The 18,254-nt window shown below is 41.5% G+C and overlaps 2 long non-coding RNA genes across 2 annotated transcripts; both read left to right on the top strand.

Moving 5' to 3' along the window:
- Positions 1–8,826: 8,826 nt before the first annotated feature.
- Positions 8,827–10,616, top strand: LOC145419600 (uncharacterized). The gene is made up of 2 exons (XR_013900895.1): positions 8,827–10,165; positions 10,239–10,616. It is a non-coding gene; the product is annotated as an uncharacterized LOC145419600 (long non-coding RNA).
- A 5,869-nt stretch (positions 10,617–16,485) lies between these two features.
- Positions 16,486–18,221, top strand: LOC145419599 (uncharacterized). The gene is made up of 2 exons (XR_013900894.1): positions 16,486–17,121; positions 17,957–18,221. It is a non-coding gene; the product is annotated as an uncharacterized LOC145419599 (long non-coding RNA).
- The last annotated feature ends 33 nt before the right edge of the window (positions 18,222–18,254 follow it).

Here is an 18,254-nt window from a genome sequence, read left to right as displayed (position 1 = left end):
TCCACGTCTCCGCCGTTGCCTTCCGCATGGTCGGCCCCCTGAACTGCTCTGTGTTTGGGTTGTTTTCTTGGGCTCCGGTGTTTGCTGTGCTCTTCTTTTGTTTTCTGTTCCGAGCCCTCCATCCTGGGCCCCCGCCGCCCGCCCTGGGTTGTTTTCTGTTTGGTTTTGTTTTTCTGTGTTTGGGCTGTCTGGAGCCAGCCCTTGAGGGGAGGGTACTGTCATGGTCCTGGGCCATGTTGGCCCAGTGTTCTTAGTTTCCTTGTATGTTTGTATTTTGTTCCTTGCTTAGGCCATGTTTTCTGAGTTGCCCTGTTGTGTTGTTCCCTAAGTGTTTTCCCTTCATGGCTTTTACCCCCTGTGTGCCCCTCTATGTATTTATGAGCCCTCGTCTCCCTTTGTGGTTGTTTCATGTTTCCCCAGCCCGTTATGTCTGTGTTTTCCCCGTGCTCTCTCTCCTCCTGTCTGAACCTCTGTGCACTTCCTGTTTACTTTGTGACTCTCACGCCCGTACATGTCATGTTCAGTTCACCCCGCCCTGTCTCGTTATGATTATCAGTGTCACCTGTGTTCCCCGTGTGTTCCCACTTTCCTCGTTAACCCTCTGTGTATTTCTGTCTGCGTCTCCCTCTGTTCAGCGTGACGTCGTCCCTCATGCTGTGTGGATTTCCCTGTGTTCCTTGGTGAGCTTTATGTTAGTTTTTCCCAGTCTAGTTTTGTATCGCCTATCATCTTCTGTTACGCAATAAAGCTGCCTTTTGAGTTCATTCCCTCGTGCCTGTGAGTCCTGCATTTTGGGTCCTACTCCTGCCTGCCGCACAGCGATTCCTGACAACAACAGAATTGAAATGTACAGAACAGAGTTTGAATGATAAAAACGGAATTAGAATGTACAGAACAGAGTTTGAATGAAAACAATGGAATTAGAATAAAAAAAACTGAATTGTACAGAACAGAGTTTGAAAGAAAACAACGGAATTAGAATGTACAGAACAGAGTTTGAATTAAAACAACGGAATTAGAATGTACAGAACAGACTCTGAATGAAAACAACGGAATTATGATGTACAGAACAGAGTTTGAATAAAAAAAACAACGGAATTTGAATGAAAAAAAGCAGAATTAGAATGAACAGAACTGAATTTCAATCAAAACAATGGAATTTGAATGAAAACAACGGAATTAGAATGTACAGAACAGAATTTGAATGAAAACAAGAGAATTAGAATGTACAGAACAGACTTTAAATGAAAACAACGGAATTAAAATGTACAGAACAGAGTTTGAATGAAAACAACGGAATTAGAATGTATTAATAGTCGATTGTTTTCATTCTAATTCTGTTGTTTTCATTCAAATTCCATTGTTTTGATTCAAATTCAGTTCAATGGAAAAACAATGGAATTTGAATCAAAACAACAGAATTGAAATGTACAGAACAGAGTTTGAATGAAAAAAACGGAATTAGAATGAACAGAACAGAGTTTGAATGAAAACAACGGATTTAGAATGTACAGAACAGACTTTGAATGAAAACAACAGAATTAGAATGTACAGAACAGACTTTGAATGAAAACAACGGAATTAAAATGTACAGAACAGAGTTTGAATGAAAACAACGGAATTAGAATGTACATAACAGAGTTTGAATGAAAACAACGGAATTAGAATGTACAAAACAGAGTTTGAATAAAAAAAACAAAGGAATTAGAATGAAAACAACGGAATTAGAATGAAAACATCGGAATTTGAATGAAAACAACAGAATTAGAATGAAAACAACGGAATTAGAATGTACAGAACAGAGTTTGAATGAAAACAACAGAAATAGAATGTAGAGAACAGAGTTTGAATGAAAACAACGGAATTAGAATGTACAGAACAGAGTTTGAATGAAAACAAAAGAAATAGAATGTAGAGAACAGAGTTTGAATGAAAACAACGGAATTAGAATGTACAGAACAGAGTTTGAATGAAAACAACGGAATTAAAATGTGCAGAACAGAGTTTGAATGAAAACAATGGAATTAGAATAAAAAAAACAGAATTGAAATGTACAGAACAGAGTTTGAATGAAAACAACGGAATTGGAATGTACAGAATAGAGTTTGAATGAAAACAACGGAATTAGAATGTACAGAACAGAGTTTGAATGAAAACAACGGAATTAGAATGTACAGAACAGACTTTGAATGAAAACAACGGAATTAGAATGTACAGAACAGAGTTTGAATGAAAAACGGAAGTAGAATGTACAGAACAGAGTTTGAATAAAAACAATGGAATTTGAATCAAAACAACAGAATTGAAATGTACAGAACAGAGTTTGAAAGAAAAGAAAACGGAATTAAAATGTACAGAACAGAGTTTGAATGAAAACAATGGAATTAGAATAAAAAAAACTGAATTGAAATGTACAGAACAGAGTTTGAATGAAAACAGAATTAGAATGAAAACAATGGAATATTGAAACAAACAGAATTAGAATGAAAACAACGGAATTAGAATGTACAGAACAGAGTTTGAATGAAAACAACGGAATTAGAATGTACAGAACAGAGTTTGAATGAAAACAACGGAATTAGAATAAAAAAAACGGAATTGAAATGTACAGAACAGACTTTGAATGAAAACAACGGAATTAGAATGTACAGAACAGACTTTGAATGAAAACAAAAGAATTAGAATGTACAGAACAGAGTTTGAATGAAAACAACGGAAGTAGAATGTACAGAACAGAGTTTGAATGATATCAAAGGAATTAGAATGTACAGAACAGAGTTTGAATTAAAACAACGGAATTAGAATGTACAGAACAGAGTTTGAATGAACACAACGGAATTAGAATGTAAAGAACAGAGTTTGAATGAAAACAACGGAATTAGAATGTACAGAACAGAGTTTGAATGAAAACAACGGAATTAGAATGTAGAGAACAGAATTTGAAAGAAAACAATGGAATTTGAATCAAAACAACAGAATTTAAATGTATAGAACAGAGTTTGAATGAAAAAAAAAGGAATTTGAATGAGAACAAGAGAATTAGAATGTACAGAAAAGAGTTTGAATGAAAACAACGGAATTAGAATGTATTAATAGTCGATTGATTTCATTCTAATTCTGTTGTTTTCATTCAAATTCCATTGTTTTGATTCAAATTCAGTTCAATGGAAAAACAATGGAATTTGAATCAAAACAACAGAATTGAAATGTACAGAACAGAGTTTGAATGAAAAAAACGGAATTAGAATGAACAGAACAGAGTTTGAATGAAAACAACGGATTTAGAATGTACAGAACAGAGTTTGAATGAAAACAACGGAATTAGAATGTACAGAACAGAGTTTGAATGAAAACAACAGAATTAGAATGTACAGAACAGACTTTGAATGAAAACAACGGAATTAAAATGTACAGAACAGAGTTTGAATGAAAACAACGGAATTAGAATGTACAGAACAGAGTTTGAATGAAAACAACGGAATTAGAATGTACAAAACAGAGTTTGAATAAAAAAAACAACGGAATTAGAATGAAAACAACGGAATTAGAATGAAAACATCGGAATTTGAATGAAAACAACAGAATTAGAATGAAAACAATGGAATATTAAAACAAACAACAGAATTTGAATGAAAACAACGGAATTAGAATGTACAGAACAGAGTTTGAATGAAAACAACAGAATTAGAATGTAGAGAACAGAGTTTGAATGAAAACAACGGAATTAAGAATGTACAGAACAGAGTTTGAATGAAAACAACGGAATTAAAATGTACAGAACAGAGTTTGAATGAAAAACGGAAGTAGAATGTACAGAACAGAGTTTGAATGAAAACAATGGAATTAGAATAAAAAAAACAGAATTGAAATGTACAGAACAGAGTTTGAATGAAAACAACGGAATTGGAATGTACAGAATAGAGTTTGAATGAAAACAACGGAATTAGAATGTACAGAACAGAGTTTGAATGAAAACAACGGAATTAGAATGTACAGAACAGACTTTGAATGAAAACAACGGAATTAGAATGTACAGAACAGAGTTTGAATGAAAAACGGAAGTAGAATGTACAGAACAGAGTTTGAATAAAAACAATGGAATTTGAATCAAAACAACAGAATTGAAATGTACAGAACAGAGTTTGAAAGAAAAAAAACGGAATTAAAATTTACAGAACAGAGTTTGAATGAAAACAATGGGATTAGAATAAAAAAAACTGAATTGAAATGTACAGAACAGAGTTTGAATGAAAACAGAATTAGAATGAAAACAATGGAATATTGAAACAAACAGAATTAGAATGAAAACAACGGAATTAGAATGTACAGAACAGAGTTTGAATGAAAACAACGGAATTAGAATGTACAGAACAGAGTTTGAATGAAAACAACGGAATTAGAATAAAAAAAACTGAATTGAAATGTACAGAACAGACTTTGAATGAAAACAACGGAATTAGAATGTACAGAACAGACTTTGAATGAAAACAAAAGAATTAGAATGTACAGAACAGAGTTTCAATGAAAACAACGGAAGTAGAATGTACAGAACAGAATTTGAATGAAAACAACAGAATTAGAAAGTACAGAACAGAGTTTGAATGAAAACAACAGAATTAGAATGTACAGAACAGAGTTTGAATGATATCAAAGGAATTAGAATGTACAGAACAGAGTTTGTATGAAAACAACGGAATTAGAATGTAGATGTCATGTTTCGGCTGTGTGGCAGGCAGGAGAGGACCCAAACGCAAACTCACAGAGACAAAAGGTAAACTCAAAAAACACAGCTTTATTGCTGGCGTGGAGTGGGACACGAAAAACAATACAAAATAAACTAAACTGGAAAAACTAAAGCACAAGGAGCCACAGGGAAAAATCACACAGCTATGATGGAGACTACGACACTGACAAAGAGAAACACAAGGCTTAAATACACAGAGGGATAACGAGGGAATGAGACACAGAAGGGGAGCACAGCTGGGAGTAATCAGGCTGGACGAGACAGAGACGCAAAACTAGAAACACTCACATGAGGCATGGACCTACAAAGTAAAACAGGAAACACACTGACTGAATTCTAAACATGCAAACTTAACAGCAACAGGGGAGACATAACATGGAACACAGGGAAGCCATATGACAAAGCCAAAGAGCAAAACCTAAGATAACCATAACTGAGATCTAGGGAAACACGAAACAGTACCACAAAGGACTCAAAACATAAACCATGATATAAAAGCACAGGATCTCTTCCAAAAATAGGAAACATAATGAGACGCAGACATGATAACCGGAACTTAACAACGTAAGACACAGACATGAACCACATGAAGAGCAGGGGAGACTTAACATGGGTTGGAAACACAAGGGGGGACTAATAAGCAAATGAACATAGGAGGCCTAATGAGCTTAACATACTATACACATTAAGATGAACTAAAACTCAAAACACTGGGTCCTAAGACCCAGGACCGTGACAGTAGAGAACAGAATTTGAAAGAAAACAATGGAATTTGAATCAAAACAACAGAATTGAAATGTACAGAACAGAGTTTGAATGAAAAAAAAGAATTAGAATGTACAGAACAGACTTTGAATGAAAACAACGGAATTAGAATGTACAGAACAGAGTTTGAATGAAAAACGGAAGTAGAATGTACAGAACAGAGTTTGAATAAAAACAATGGAATTTGAATCAAAACAACAGAATTGAAATGTACAGAACAGAGTTTGAATGAAAACAACGGAATTAGAATATACAGAACAGAGTTTGAATGAAAACAACGGAAGTAGAATGTACACAACAGACTTTGAATGAAAACAACAGAATTAGAATGTACAGAACAGAGTTTGAATGAAAAACGGAAGTAGAATGTACAGAACAGAGTTTGAATAAAAACAATGGAATTTGAATCAAAACAACAGAATTGAAATGTACAGAACAGAGTTTGAATGAAAACAACGGAATTAGAATGTACAGAACAGAGTTTGAATGAAAACAAGGGATTTAGAATATACAGAACAGAGTTTGAATGAAAACAACGGAATTAGAATGTACACAACAGACTTTGAATGAAAACAACGGAATTAGAATGTACAGAACAGAGTTTGAATAAAAAAACAACGGAATTAGAATGAAAACAACTGAATTAGAATGTACAGAACAGAGTTTGAATGAAAACAACGGAATTAGAATGAAAACAACGGAATTAGAATGTACAGAACAGACTTTGAATGAAAACAACGGAATTAGAATGTACAGAACAGAGTTTGAATGAAAAGAACGGAATTAGAATGTACAGAACAGAGTTTGAATAAAAAAACAACGGAATTAGAATGTAGAGAACAGAATTTGAATCAAAACAATGGAATTTGAATCAAAACCACAGAATTAAAATGTACAGAACAGAGTTTGAATGAAAACAACGGAATTAGAATGTACAGAACAGAGTTTGAATGAAAACAAGGGAATTAGAATGTACAGAACATGTCATGATTCGTTGTGTGGCAGGCAGGAGAAGGACCCAAGATGCAGACTCACAGACACGGGGATAAACTTAACGATCACAGTTTTAATGCTGGCTTAAAGGTGAAACACAAAACAGTACTGAACTAAACTGGAAAAACTAAACATGAGATGTACCAGGAACCACGGGGAGAGTAACACACAACATGAGGGAGAACGCGACGCCGAACAGAGGAAGACGCAGACAGAAATACACAGAGGGTTAACGAGGAAAGTGGGAACACACGGGGAACACAGCTGACACAGATAACCATAACGAGACAGGGCGGGGTGAACATAACACTGACGGGAGACGGGCAGAGTCAAACAGGAAGTACACAGAGGTTCAGTCAGGAGGAGAGAGCACGGGGAGAACACAGACATAACAGGCTGGGGAAAACATGGAATAAAACACGAAAGGGGACAAGGGCTCATGAATAGAGGGGCACACAGGGGGTGAGAGTCACAAAGGGAAAGCACACAGGGAACAACATAACAGGGCAACTCAGGAAACAGAACCTAAACAGGGAACTGAATACAAAAATACAAGAGAACTAAGAATACTGGGCCAACATGGCCCAGGACCATGACAGAACAGACTTTGAATGAAAACAAGGTGTTACGACTGTGACCGTAATTGTGTGTGAATTTGAGTGTCCAGGTGCTCCTCCGGGATTGGTGCATCTAGGGTGGATGGATCACACCGATTGGCTGACGACTGGGAGGCAGCGGATAAGAAGAGACCGCCAGGGACTGCCAATTCATTCATCCTCGGCCCAACCCAACCGGCAGACCGTTCACTGTGTCATACTATGTTAATGTAAGAGCATGTAGGGGTGGACCGCCTTTTTGGTTGATCAGTTTTCTCCTGTTTTTGTTAGGCAGGGAGGAAAGTGATTGTCGTTTGGTTTAGTTCTTTTTGAGTAGGTAAGTTGCGTTTATTCCTGAGATAGGTTACTTTTGTTTGTTGTTTTGGCCTTGGGTTCACCCTGAAGTTATGATGCTCCCTTCCTTTGTTTAACTGCACCTTGTTGTAAATAAATCACTGTCACAAAATATTAAGTGTGTGACGTGCTGCTTGGGGGTTGGACGGGGATGGATCACCCTTTATGTTGTGGTCTGGCCGCGCCTAGACGGGCCATAACATAATTGGGGGCTCGTTCCGTCTCTTTTCTCGCTTGTTGGTTTGTGGGGTTGGCGTGTCTTGTTCTGGTTAGCGGTTTTATTTTTTGTGTGGGGGTGTGTGTGTGGAAATGGAGTTTTCACTTGACGATTTTGTGAAGGCACCTTCATGGAAAAAAATTGACAAATGTAAGAAAGCGGACCTGCTCATCGTGGCTAACTCTTACGATGTGGAAGTGTCTTACAGTGCTCACAAGGCAGAGTTGAAGGAAACCCTGGCTGAAAAGCTAGTGGGAAAAGGTGTGCTTTTACCACGGGGAGATGATGCGGAAAGCAAGCCAGTGACAGGCGCAGATGGCACTGCATCTGAAGCGGCTTCTAACGCAGTTGATGCGTCTGCTGCTGGCACGGAGGCTGATCTGGTTTCTGAATCCAGTGAAGGTACGTCCACTGAGGATCTGCGCCTCACGCTCCGCATAAAAGAGGTGGAGACCCGCAATAGGCAGCTGGAAGTGCAAGCTATGCATCTCCGTATCAGGGCTCTTGAGCTTGAAAAGGGCTCAGCGGGTGTTTCCCCAACGTTATCAAGCACAAGTGCTTCCTCTTCTGCTGGTTTTGACATAAGTAAGCATATCAAGTTGGTTCCCCCGTTTTGCGAGTCTGAGGTAGACTCCTATTTTAGTGCATTTGAGCGCATAGCCGCTGCTTTGAAGTGGCCGAAAGAGTTTTGGTCCCTCTTACTCCAATGTAAGCTTGTGGGGAAAGCCCAAGAAGTGTGTTCAAGCCTGTCTATTGAGCAGAGTTTAAACTATGAAACTCTTAAGAAAACTGTGCTGCAGGCGTATGAACTTGTCCCTGAAGCATATCGACAGAAATTTAGGATTCTTAATAAAACTGCTAACCAGACTTTTGTTGAGTTTGCGCGAGAAAAGAATGTGTTGTTTGAGAAATGGTGTTGTTCATGTAAAGTTAAAACCGTGGAAGAGTTGAAAACTCTTATTTTGCTGGAGGAGTTTAAAAGGTGTTTGCCGGAACGCATCGTGACTTATTTAAACGAACAAAAGGTGTCGTCTCTCACTAACGCGGCTCTCCTGGCTGACGAGTTTGTTTTAACACACAAAAGTGCGTTCCGTGCACAGAATTCGTTTCAGGAAAATCTGTCTGAACGAAAAAAGTCACCAGGAGCAGTGCGTAAAAACGTATCACAGTTTAGTGCTAAATCAAACGGTCGAGAATGTTTTTATTGTCACGACTCAGGACATTTGATTGCTGCGTGTCCAGTATTAAAAAGAAAAGAAGCAGACCCACAGACCTCTTAGAGGTTCGAATGAACTTAAAACACCTGAGTTTCCCAATGTGTTCTCAGCTTGTTATAATTCTAGACAAAGGGGAGCAGCAATTTTAATACATAAAAATATTAATTTCACAGTACTCGATACAGTTATAGATCCAGAGGGTAGATTCTTAATCATTAAACTATCTATACGTGATAAAAAGCTATGTATTGCAAGTGTATATGGTCCAAATGTTGATGATCCCTCATTCTTTCACGGTTTTTTCAGTGCACTCTCTGAACACTTAGATGGCACACTTGTTCTTGGAGGTGACCTCAACCTTGGACTAAATGAAGACATGGATAGGCTCAATACAGCGGGAACTCAGCGTAATTGGCAGTCCACAAATATAATCAAACAGTATATGAGCGACTTTGGTCTTTGCGATGCATGGCGCTCCCTTCACCCCACCAGTAAGGAATATACTTTTTTCTCACATGTCCATCACTCCTACTCTCGTCTGGATTATTTTTTTAGTCAGCAGCTCACTGCTGAACGACATTTCAGACACTGAGATTCACCCTATAGCTGTCAGCGATCATGGTCCTGTATCTTTAACACTAATGCACAAGAATAATACTACGCCAAGAAAAAACTGTAGATTTAATATATCACTACTTAAAGATGAAGACTTTATTAAATATTTTAAAAAAGAGTGGACTTCATATTTGGACTATAATGACACTCCCGAAACATCAGCTTCTGTTCTATGGGAAGCAGGGAAAGCTGTGATGAGAGGTAAAATAATTTCTTTCTCATCACATAAAAAGAAAAAAGAAAACAAAAATATTCAGGAATTAGAAAAAAACATCAAATCACTAGAAGAAGCCTACGCGTCCCACCAAGATCAGGAAACATTGAACAAAATACGCAAAACAAAACTAGAATTAAATGAGATAATTGATAAAAAAACAAAATTCTTAGTACAAAGACTACGCCTACAAAATTATGAACATGGTAATAAATCCGGTCAATTTCTAGCAAACCAGCTAAAAATAAATAAAGAAAAAACAACTATATGTGTCATGGTCTACGGTGGGTGGCTGGAGTTTCCATTAGGCTCCTGAACTGACCTGGGATCCGCCCCTGGGCAGGGCCAACTCCAGCTCCTGCACACCTGGAGCCTATTGCAGGCTATCAAGCCAGAGGGATTTAAACCACACATCGATGTTCACTCACTGCCAGTTCGTCATCAACCCATGTTGGTAACAGGTCTTGTGTTTCAAATTCTCGCTGTGATTCATCTTACTAACAAAGACTCTTTTGTACTACAGTTGCTGTACACACCCTGGCTCACTCCACCTCCGGACTCGGGATACCTAGTGATCATTTTGGAAATCCCTCTGTGCCTCACCTGCCTGCCCTCCTGCCATCACACTCCATCTGGAGCCCCGGATCTCAGGTCAGCCTTTCCACGCCACTCAGCCTCCCCTGGATCTTCATCATCCCCCTCTCAAACACTCCAGGTCCCTAACTGCAATGTGACTGTTCCCCACTCAGCTCCGTTCCACTTCTCAGGCCTCGTTCCCTCGCCCTAGCCACGTTCCCCTGGGCACGCCACACCAAGGCTCCACGTCTCGTCATTTTCTGTCTTTGCCACGTTTCCCTTTTTTTCCCCCTTGCACTTAACCGTAATAAACTGTTAAATCATCTACTGTCTCCGCTCTGGGTTTCTGCACCTGAGTCCTATTCAGTACCGGCCATCCGTCGCCGTGACAATATGTGCTGTTCAAGATTCATCTGGGAACACATTATATGAACCGATACAAATAAACAACATTTTCAGGGATTTCTATAAAATGTTGTATTCACCACAAATAAACCCATCTAAAAAAGAAATTGATCAGTTTTTGGACAACATAACTCTTCCAAAATTATTGGACACTCAAGCAATGGCACTGGATTCACCACTGACACCAGGTGAACTCCAGGAAGCCCTGATAAGTATGCACAATAATAAGGCTCCAGGTCCAGATGGCTTTCCTGCAGAATTCTACAAAGAATTCTGGTCGATTCTAGCACCAGTTTTCTACAGAACGTTGTTGGAAATTAAAGAAAAGGGCAGACTTCCATCAAATATGAATTCTGCAAACATTAATCTCCTGCTAAAACCAGGCAAAGACCCTGTATATCCCTCAAGCTATCGTCCAATATCCCTTATAAATGTAGACCTTAAAATAATCTGCAAAGCTCTCTCAAAGAGACTGGAGAAAATAACCCCCCTCTTAATTCATCCTGACCAAACTGGTTTCATAAAAGGTAGGCACTCATCAACAAATACACGTAGATTACTTAATTTGATAGACTACTCATACAGTAAAAACCTAGAAACTACAATATTCTCTTTAGACGCAGAAAAAGCATTTGACAGAGTTAACTGGAAATTTCTATTTGCAACTTTACACAAATTTGGTTTTGGATCCTCTTTCATAAACTGGTTAAAAATATTATATAATTCCCCAACAGCTTGTGTTAGAACAAATGACCAGACATCCTCCAGCTTCTGTCTCTTGAGGGGCACCAGGCAGGGAGGCCCACTCTCCCCTTCACTATTTGCAATTTTTATTGAACCACTAGCAGCAGCAATTAGACAGAATTCAGTAATTAAGGGCATAAAATGCAAGAACGTGGAACATAAAATCAGCTTTTATGCGGATGATGTGTTACTCTTTCTCCAAAATTCACAAACCAATATCTCTGGGGTGATTGAATTGATAAACTCTTTTGCAAGAATATCAGATTACTCAATTAACTGGTCAAAATCTACAGTCCTACCGATTAATTGCTCCTTCCATAATTCCTCTTCAACACCACTGCAATCGGGAAATATAAAATATTTAGGTATTAATGTTTCTCCCAAGCTTGCAGATCTAACTAAATTAAACCATATCCCACTTTTAAAGAAGGTAGAAGATGATCTGGCTAGATGGAAATGTCTACCCATATCACTCATGGGAAGGGTTGCCGCTATAAAAATGATGGTCTTACCAAAAATAAATTATTTATTCTCAATGATCCCAACTAAATCGCCACAAGATTGGTTCAGATCTCTAGATTCATGTATGTCCAAATTCCTTTGGAAAAATAAACCCCCACGTATAAGCTTAAAAACACTACAAAAGACCAAGGATAAAGGAGGACTAGAACTGCCTAACTTTCAGCACTACTTCTTAGCCAACAGGCTTCAGTTTATCTCAGGATGGCTAAAACACACCCTCTTAGATGAACCTTGGCTAGATGTAGAACAAGCACTCTGCAATAATCTAGAGATCTCAGACCTACCATTTATCAGCTCAAACATCCAACGACATGAATGCTTTAAAAGCATCAACATCAGCTCTTCTCTGACAGCATGGTGGGAGTTTCTAAAATTGACGGCGTCTTCATTAATCCCATGCAAACGTACACCTATCTGGAACAACCCTGACATATTACAAAACAATAATATGATAAACTTTTCAGATTGGAGTGATAAAGGAATCAAATATTTAGAACATATACTAGAAGGAACAGAATTTATTTCATTTGACGGACTAGTTACACAATATGGGATCAACAAGAAAAGGTTTTTAGAATATCAACAAATTAAATCCATAGTAAAAAAGAAATTTAAACCGGGTCAAGTTGAACTACAAACACCACCAAGTGTGGTTCAATTTCTTACTCTTAAACCCCCCAAATTACTATCCAAAATATACAGAATGCTTTCTAAAACAGATGAATCAATATCACTTCCTATTGCAAAATGGGAAGCGGATTTATCAGTTAACTTAGACCTAAACTTCTGGTCTCAGATTTGCTTAAAAACCTTTCATCTAATTAGAAATCCCAGTCTTCAATTAATTCAATACAAAATATTACATAGAGTACACTATACAGGTCATCGGATGTTCAAGATGGGCTTTACGTCTACCAACAACTGCTCACACTGCCAAACCAATTCACCGGACAATTATATCCACGCTCTTTGGTTCTGTCCACCAGTTCAGAAGTTTTGGCGCGAGATATGTGAAGACTTATCGAAGTGCCTGAAATGTAACATTCCAACTTCCCCCTTAGTGTGTTTGTTGGGCAGCTTAGATAATGTCACTTCAGAAAAGAATATAGCCCATATGGTTTTCACTGCCCTATGCATAGCCAAGAAAACAGTCCTCATGAACTGGAAAAATAAAAATAATCTTAATTCTAACCAATATAGAAATTATCTATTAGATTACATTAGCCTTGATACAGCCTCTGCCACCACATCAGATCCATTGCTCTGGGCTCCTTTGATCAGCTCCATCACCTAGTGGGGGTGGGGGGTCATAGTTTGGTCCCGCCTTCACTGTTGTGATTGGTGTGGGGGTAGGGACAGGCTTAGGGCGTCGGGGGGTTCCCCGGAGGCATCTTCCTTGGGGGGCTCAACCCGGGGTAGCGGTCATGTCCGGTTGGGGGCTCTGTTGGCTCTCAGGTGACTGTTTCCTCGCGGCTGCGTGCAGCGGGGCTAGGGGAGGGTCTGTGCTGACGGACGTGGGTTACTGACCTGGTAGCCTGGCTGCCCCTGGGTGGGTCCGGGATGGGCGTGAGGTTCTGGGGGCGCTCCGTCTCTGGGCTGGGACCCGGACCGGGCCTCGGGGGCTTGGGTCCTGGTTGGTGTGTTGCCGGGGTTGTGGGCGGGTGGGTGCATGGGGGCCCAGCCCTGGAGCAGGGTGCCGCCGGTGCATCGAGCCACCTGGGGGGCTCTTCAACTGGTGGGGGAGATTGTCACATCTTGCAGGAGCTTTCCTCTCCTCAGGAGCTCCCTCTGTAGGAGGGGGAGATACAGGAGAGGTGGAGGAAGATCTCAGCCTGGGTGTTTATTGTCTTATGTAGTCTGGAAGATGAGTGGATGGTGGGGTGGGTGCAGTTTTCTCTGTGGTGGGGTTGGGTGGACTGTCCCGGGCTCTGTGGGGCCGGGCGGCGCTGCTGCACTGGGCCCCGGTCTGGATGGGCCTGGGCCCCCTTTCCCTGGCGAGTCGCGGAGTATGGGGGTGCCTACTGGGGTCAGCGGGGGAGCTGGCCCCAGGGAGGGGTCACTTGCCCCTCCCTTCCTTCCCTCCCCATCTCCAGCTGCCTCCCTCGTCCCGCTCCACCACAACCACCCACACATGCAGGGCCTTGGAGTAGGGGTATGTCACCAGGGTGCAGAGGAGGCTACCCCCCCCCCCCCCCTCTGTCACCTTCTGGCTGCCTCTGCCTCAATTTTATCCCACAACTTAGACATTCACATTACTCACACTCTCATTACACATACATATAGGATCTTGGGGGTGGACACGATACACGGAGTCCAAAGTACCATCAGGGTGTACACCCCACCCCTGGCATCGTTGCCCACCTCTCAATTTTAAATACACGTAGACATTAAGGGCTAGCAGGAGGGACCATGCACTTACCTGCTGCTCTCTGGCAGGTAGCTCCAAGCCCTCCTGGGTTTTAAATGCACCTTAGAACACACATGCATCAACACTACAATGAGCGGGTGGAGGGAGGTTTGGAGTCTTCTCTCACCCCCATTCTCTGCGACCTGCTGGAGCAGGGGGGCTAGGAGGAGGAGTTGGCCGTCCGACTGCGGTCTGGAGTGTGGAGCCTTCCTGCTGCTGCGGAGTCGGGGCGGTCTGCCTCCCCCCACCGCAGGGAAAAGGGAAACACCACCTGGGTCTGGGTGCAGTTCCCCCCTCCAGGGGCAAGGGCACCTAGACCCGGTTTGTAGAGTACGCTTGGGGAGTGTGATCGTGTGTACAGCGTCTCTTTATGTCTGTCTCCACCTTGGTTGAGTGTGGAGTAAGTGCATATGAGAGCATGAGGGTGGGAATGGATGTTTGTATCTGTGTGTGCCTGTATGTCTGTGTCTATATGTCAGGTTGGGTGTCAGGCGCCACCTCTCTGGGGACATCTCAGGCCCTCCAAGGTTTGGAGGCCTATCTCCCACTACCACCACTTCCCCTGCCAGTGGCGGACCCCCTCAGACATCGGTGCGTTGGTGGTTCTTTGTGTCCGGGGATGGGCGTCCAGGTACACACCGGCTCACTCCTTGGTCCAGGTGTACACACGGGTGATCACAACCACAAACTACACCCTTTTTGGCTCCTACCTCAAAGCAGACTGTGTAGCCATAAAGCACACTGCACAGCCATAAAGCACACTGCACAATAATGTTTAACATTTAGTATTTACTGTCATATTCCCATATATCATTGTGATGTTGTTTATTCTATTACTCTTGTTCTCTTCTGCTTGCTTTCTTTTTTCTTTCTCAGCAGGTGACCCAGGTGATTGATATATGCATTTTTTTTCTCTGCCCGTTCTGTTGGTTTTTGTCTTTTGCCCTTCTCCCCCGTCCCTCTTCTCAGCTGTTTCTCTTTCCCTCTTTCTTTCTCCCCTTCTTTCCCCCAGTCAAGTCTGTCCCGTATTCAGTAAGTGAAAATAAAAACAATAAAAGGTGAATCAAATGGACCATTACGGCAAGGCTGGGATGGTCAGTTTGGTAAAGTAAATCCGTTGGGCATCTTTCTTTGCCTTTAGACAACAATTCTGATGGCAAAAGAGCCAAATGGGACAGGCCAAAAAAAAAAAAAAAAAGATGCGAGGGGCACTAAATTCCCCGCAGGCGTGGGTTTGATTAAAACCGCTTGCTCGCCAAAGGTGCACGTGGAGGCCGAACAAAACCCTAAAACTGACGTTGACACGCAGTTTCTACCATTTGTGTCATGTGGCTTTGTTTCGTTGACGGGTGAAGAAAAAGATAAAGTGCCAGTCACGATTCTTAGAGATACGGGTGCGTACCACTCGTTTCTACTAGAGTCTGTGCTGCCTTTGTCTAAAAAAACATCCTGTGGTTCCGACATACTAGTGTGGGGAATAAAAATGAGCGTCACCAAAGCCCCTCTGCATATGGTGCACCTGCACTCGCTGTTAGTGTCGGGCTACGTTAAGGTCGCCGTGCGCCAGCGATTACCAATTGAAGGAGTTTCCTTCATTCTTGGTAATGATCTAGCTGGTGGGCATGTTTTTCCCCCGCCAGAAGTTGTTGATGTTCCTGCCCTTGCTGCTGACTCAAGTTCCACTGCTTCAGAGGTGTTTCCTGCGTGCGCAATTACTCGTGCTCAGGCTCGTAAAATGGGTGAGATTGTGGATTTGTCGGTGTCGTTTATGGCTACACTTGATGAAGACGACTCTTTCGTGTCACCCATTGATTCTGTGAAAATCTCCACCTGTGACGTCCCTGAAATGATTCCTGAGGACATTAATCAGAGCTTGAATATTACCAGAGAGCTGTTGATCAAAGCACAGCAGGGTGATCCTTCACTGGTGCCTTGTTTTTCCTCTGTTGTGGACAGAGAGGGATCTAAAGCTCCAGTAAAATATCTCATTGAGAACGGTGTGCTGTTGCGATCTTGGTCTCCTGACTCAACTGATTTTCATCGGGTAAATCAGGTTTTGGTGCCAAAGGAATATAGACTCCAGATTCTCAGTCTCGCGCATGATGCCTGTGTAACGATGTAAAAGAATGGATATGGTTTTGTTGTTGTTAAATTCCTGTTAAACTTGGGATCGCAACCATGGGTTTATTTTGGAACTTTTATTTTGAAAATCCGCAGCGGAAGTCTGCTACTGGTAAACGGGCTACCCCCGGTGTGTTCACACCGAACGCGATGGACGCGAATAGAGCGTCAGGTTTACATGTAAAGTCAATGGAAAGGCGCGATGACGCGCGATTGCGGGTCCCGCGAAAATTCGGAAGCAGATTTGCGTCGCGAAAACGCCAAAACGCGTGAAACGCGCGTCAGTGTAGCGCGTCTGGCGCGTTTGACTCGCGAATAAAACCACGCGCGTGAGTTTTTGTGTTGCATTTTGTGCATACGCGCGTTTCGCGTCTACCGCTCGAGTTGGAAAAATCTGAACTCCAGCGTCAAATCGCGCCGCGACAACCAATCAGGAGCCTGGTGACGTGGCTGTTACCTAGGTCAAAGGGGCAGATCCAGCCAAAGCCTTTCATACTTCAATGGAGGGGAAGGCTAATCAATGCGGTAGCAAACAACTCGGAGCTGTACAACACCAGCTGCTTTCAGTACCGAGACAGGAATAAAAAGGACCGAGCTTGGAGGAAGATATGTGAAGAGATCGGGCAACCTGGTAAGTTCATTCATTTCTCTTTTGAAAGTTTTCACTGACCCGGGGAAGCCGCACAAAAGCTAGCAAGCCACCGCTATTTTCCCACTGACGTACAAATACCGTTCTGCTTTTATGCATGTTGTCATTTAGGAATATATTTTATTGTTTATTAATAAACAGCACACAGTGGTCCCGCTGTTCATCCGTGACTGCTTTGCTTTTTCGCTGATTTTTTATTGCACAGTACAGCATTGCATTCTGCAGCCTGATTGACAAATCTCCTGCGCTTGCCAAATTTATCACGTTTGGTTTTGATAACCATCGCGTCCAATAGAAAAAACAGCACAAAAACACCCATAACTATGAGCCTCATTCGGAAATAGACACCTGCACCGTGAGGGAAAAAGGCGCACGAAAGTGGCAGGCAGATGAAGACAAACCGCGGCATATTAATACTTTTACGTTTTGCAATCTACAAAGGTTTGCACTTTGAGAATCAATTGTGAGAACTGTGACCAGGGGCTAGTTATTCTGAGAACCCCTGCAATAAATGAGGGACCACTGTCTACTCTACGATTATTATATCCAACCTGTTAACATTTAATACTGTATTGATAGAACCAACTGATTCTGCAGCAGAGCATCCCCAGTCCCTGAGCTCCTGCTGCTGCACCCACAGATATGTACAGCAAGCACTGATACCTTTTTAGTCGGTGGGATTCCCTTGTGATCACCTTTACTAAATATCTACAACCAATCTGATTATATCCTGTTATTGTTTTTGTTTTTTTTCAATGTTGAAATTAAAATCTAGTAGCAGCCTTCTCATTTCTTTGTGTTTTGTGCTGTTTTACAGGCCCACAGAGGAGGACGGCTCCGAGGCAGATGAGGGACGGGTCCCAGGACGGTCCATCGGCGGTGGAGCTGGCCATCCTGGAGTCCCTGAAGAGGCCACACCAGTCTCCAATGGAGCATTTCCTCCTCAGCCTTGTTCCTGCTCTGGAGAGCAGCTGGTCCTTTTTATTCCTGTCTCTCTGTAAATACTTATATTTTATATATTTATGTTTAATGTTTTTCTGTTTGAGACTTTTAATATTATTTCAAATAAATGTTTATAATGACTAATGTCTCAGTTCTACTACACAGCAAATGTT

This window comes from Astatotilapia calliptera, chromosome 13 (assembly GCF_964374335.1).
Source record: "Astatotilapia calliptera chromosome 13, fAstCal68.1, whole genome shotgun sequence".
Taxonomy (NCBI): Eukaryota; Metazoa; Chordata; class Actinopteri; order Cichliformes; family Cichlidae; genus Astatotilapia; species Astatotilapia calliptera.
Note: the sequence above shows the minus strand (reverse complement) of the source record. Positions and strands in the feature narration are given on the sequence as shown.